The sequence below is a fragment of the Chrysochloris asiatica genome, unplaced genomic scaffold (assembly GCF_000296735.1).
Source record: "Chrysochloris asiatica unplaced genomic scaffold, ChrAsi1.0 scaffold00600, whole genome shotgun sequence".
Classification (NCBI taxonomy): domain Eukaryota; kingdom Metazoa; phylum Chordata; class Mammalia; order Afrosoricida; family Chrysochloridae; genus Chrysochloris; species Chrysochloris asiatica.
In genome coordinates this window covers 295,967-300,565 of record NW_006409118.1, presented here as the reverse complement: position 1 = coordinate 300,565, position 4,599 = coordinate 295,967, and the positions used below count along the sequence as shown (strand labels likewise).

Here is a 4,599-nt window from a genome sequence, read left to right as displayed (position 1 = left end):
ATCAGAGTTTAATCTGATTTGCCTGGCTTTGTAAGTAACACTTGTTTTCCCTAGCTGTTTTTAGGAGTCTCTCCTTTGATTTTGGAGAGCTTGATTATGATACATCTTGGTGATTTTCTTTGGGAGTCTATCCTTTCTAGGGTTTGTTGAACTTCTTGTGTGCTTATATTTTCATTTTTAAGGATGTTAGGGAAGTTTTCTTCCAGAAGCTCTTAAACTATCTCCTCTGTGGACTTTGATTATTCATGTTCCGGAATGACAATAATTCTTAACTTATTCCTCTTCATGTTGTCCCACATGAATCTTAGAATTGCTTTGGATATTTTTCTGCTTGCTCTTCTGTCTTAGTAGTATTGAGACATTGTATTCCAGCTTCTTGTTCTGACTTCCGTCTTTTAAATTCTACTCCTCTTCCCTTTCAGTGTATTGTGCAATTCTGATATTTTATTATGAATCACTTAGACCTCTTTTTGCAAATTTTAAATTGTTTCCAATGATAATTCTATCTTATTTGATTCTTCCTGTAGTGCTATCCTGACTTCTTCCTTATTTTTCTCAAATCCTCTTGGAGCTTTTGGATGCACCTCAATATCATCCTCCTAAATTCCTTCTCAAGCAGTTCCAAAGCCTGCCCTCTTTGCAATGGGAAGTCTAGGTGTACCTGCAGCTTATTTGTCTTAGTTACGCTATCTTGTTTCTGGACATGAACCAATATCATCAGTTGTTTCTTAGGCATCTTCAATAATTATGTGTGTTTTCAATAATTGAATCAATGTATGTTGATGTATTATTAAGCTTTGTGATTGCCTCCAGGTCAGTGTGATCAGGAGATGGGATTTTGTTTTCATTTTGAATCACAACATATGGAAGTTTAGCACCATTATCCAAAATGAGCAAGTAAGGAAACAAACAAAAAAGCATTTACTAATAAACATTCTCCATGTTCAAATCTTGGTAAGTCTTCCACTTTATTACTTTAATGTTTCTTTAGTGTTGCTAAGGTAATGGACTTGTTTGCTTGTTTTTTATATTTTTGGATGGGCATTATTTTTAGGCTACCTCTAGATGGTCAATGTTCCTGGGGAGCCAGGTGTTACTAAGCATGGCTTTGCATGGTATTTGGAGCAGGATTCTCAGTTGGGGCTTCACCTGCCTTGGGCTTTGCCATTTTGTGAAGGAGCATTAGGAGGACAGGAGCAGCACCAGTAGTTGTATGGATACTGGTGTCCACAGAGAGCAGATGGCTGGTTTGGACCATTGGCTGCTTGCTGGTTCTCTTTATCTTCAGCTTCTCCAACAGCTGGGCAGGTTGTGAGCAAAGAAGTCCCCTACAGTATCTTGGACAATAAGTTGGTTTTTGATGGCCTGGGCCCTGAAGTTTTGTTCCCTCTGAGAATCCATCCTTCAGCTCTCCAATCTCACCAGCCTGCATCTGTTGGGATGGGAAAGACCTGCAAACAACAGTCAAAGGTATGTCCCACATGGTAAGGCAGGAACCACAGCTACCAGTACTGAGGGCGATATTGGAGGTGGAACAGCTGACTCTAGGGCACTAAAAAATGCCCATCAGAGGCAGCAGGTTCAAATCTTTCACTGCTGTTGCTCCCTTTCTCCTCCTCCTCCCCACATAATTAAGGGGATGTCTGCATCCTTGGCCATAGTAGACACATCTGTAAGGGCAGCCATCAGCATCATACTGGCTCCCTTTGACAGGAACTCTATCTGGCCAGTCACATTGGCTGCTTTTGCACCTTTCTCTCACCATTAATATCCTTTTAATATTTTTAGTTACCTGAATACTCAGCAATACATATAAGAAGGAAGAATAATTTAGTGGGGTGATTAAATGCTGAAGAGTAGATGTAATCATTTCAAGTACAGTCACAGATAGGTATGAAAACAAAACAATAAATATCAAGAAAGGGCAAGTAAACTTTACAAAAATTTGTAATCTTTTATTCCCCTCCACATTAAATCATCGTCCATCAGGCTTCATCCACATCGCTGAAGAATAAATGTCAGGATTTATTAAGTAACTTCTTGATACTACTCCTCAGTACCTGGTACAGTCAAGAGCAGTTGCTTTCATTCCCTCTGTTTTTGTTTTTGGATGTACACCGAAGCACTCAGGAATATATGGCCATTCAAACTATCAAAGGGTACACCCCATAAACCTTTCCCCCAGCCACCAGCACAAAGCGCCTCTCTTTCCTTGAGTCTAGAGTACCCAAACATACCATCTCGCCATGTCATTGTCTCTGCCTCCATCTCTGGTGTCACTGCTTCTCTGGATAGGGTCCAACTCTTCTCCCTTGATGACCCCAGGGTCCTCCACTCCTGAACTACAAGATCAACTACTCCCCTCCTTTTGTTACAAAACATGAACATTTACATTTGCAATATTCACAGTCAGTCCTGATAAGAACCACAAGAGTCTTATCCCCATCTCTTTTCACCAGCCCCGTCTAGACAGGTTGGAGACCACTCAGTGGAGATTCTACTTTCCCCTGCACCCTCTGAAACAAACCTTCCTCTTGAAAACTAACAAGCCATTCACTTCTTGCAGTCCCCCCATTTAGTGTAGCCAATGTCTAAGTTGCCCATCCCTGTCAACCTTGTGTTCAGAGGGGGTGGGAATGATCTTTGCTGTAAAGATTCATTCCTGCTTTTGAGCTACTACATCGATAAGTATAGGTCAAGTTCATCAAATTGTAGTGGATAACACTTTTTCCCTCTTCTTTCTTCCTTTATTCATATTCTGATCAGTCAGATATTGAAGCTGGGTCAAATGGGTACTATCTGCAAGTATGGGCATTCTTGTGTATTTTCCTACACTTCATATCAGTTGGATGCTTCACTCTCCACTCAAGTCCTCTGTGGCTATGTCCCTGTCCATGGGCTCAGGAGTTCCCAGGTCTTGCTATACTGCTGGCCCACCAGGTCGAAATATAAGTTGACAGGTGTCTATTGAATGTGGTCAGACTTAACTCACAGTTTCATTGCTGTTTTCCCCCTACTTTCCCTTATCAGTAGACCAACATGGTCACCAGCAACATTACATGCCTCCTTATATATTAGCTTTGAGTTTCAGTCTTGGAAGGGAGTTTGCCCTGAGAGGACTTGATTGCTTGACTTGATGGCTCCCCAGTTATCAAAGTAGTCAATCAAACTTCTGCTATTGTTTTTGAATTTTCCTTCTGGTCTTTCTTTCAAGAAGTATATTCTGTTCTTCTAGCTGCTCCTGGATCATCTGCTTGTGTATTCAAGTGGACATTTCCCACCTCAGAAGGAAATTTCCCACCTCAGAAGATTCTGGATCGGGAATCAGGATTCCATCTACGGTCTTATGCAATGCAAAGGCTCCGCAGGAAGCCTGTTTCAGTGGGCAACTTCTAGCCCCATTTTAGGTATTCCAATCAGTTATAGGCTGAAGATGGACTTGCAAGCTTTCTATAGTGATGTTTCTAGCTATTCCTTTCTCTCCCCTTCAAATGTCTATTTTACAGTAGTAGGTAAGTCAAACCAGGATTCACAAGACAGTCAAGCACATTAATATTATTTCCCCTCTTTTATCCGTTCAAACCATGCCTCAATCCTTGTATCACATAGCCCTGTAGTTCCAAGTTTGAACATATATCACTATTTAACTTTTAACCCATGCAAACTTGCCTAAATTTTCTCCCATTTCCCTACCCCTGATTGTATATTGCCCCCTCCCAACACCCAAACTATTGTGTGTCTATTCCCTACCCTGTGCTCCACCTTCCCATCCCTCCCCATCACCTACACCCCAGTATCCAACAAAAAATTTATTTTTCCCTGCCTTTTAGTGTGGGTATTTTTACTTAAGCTTTTACAATAATGGTCCTGTGCAGTATTTGTCTTTTTGTGACTGACTAATTTCACTCAATATAATGCCCTCAAGGTTCATCCATGTTATGCAGTGGCTTGCAACTTCCTTGTTATTCTTCAAGGTAGCATAATATTTCATTGTGTGTATGTACCAAAGTTTGTTTATCCATTCTTCTATTGATGATCACTTAGGCTGTTTCCATCTTTTTGCTATTATAAATAGTGCTGCTATGAATATTGGTGTACACATATTCTTCTTTTGCTGTGCTTTGCTTATCTTGGGTCTCTTTACTTTCCATATAAAGTTTGTATTTTTTTCTTTTTTCTTTAAGTTTTTATTGTGGATTGAGTGAAAGTTTACAGGGCAGATCATCAGTTTTACATTCCACAAATCATACAATTTGTTTCATCACAATGATTACAATGCCCTTCATGTACCATCAGGTAACAGTATTTCTTTCTATTCACTTTAGATATTTTGTTTTTTTAAACAATCAGGCATATATAATAATTTATACCACAAAAGGGCACATTCTGCAAGTCTGTTTAGTCCCGCTTGTCTCATGAATCTAGAGTTCTCAGCTGCTTTCTTTCTCCATGTCCCTATCTGTCGGGGACCTGCCTCGACATTGGGGTTCAGTTCACGAGGAGAGGATACCTGACGGCGATTCATATATATCAAGAATACACAAAAGGAGACAAAGAGGCACCCTAAAGCCAGGGTGGATACATCACTGGTGGGCAGGC

At 40.4% G+C, this 4,599-nt stretch overlaps 1 pseudogene; it reads right to left on the bottom strand.

The window, feature by feature from the left end:
- Positions 1-1,096: 1,096 nt before the first annotated feature.
- LOC102836185 overlaps positions 1,097-4,599 on the bottom strand; it is a 56,182-nt pseudogene continuing 52,679 nt past the window's right edge.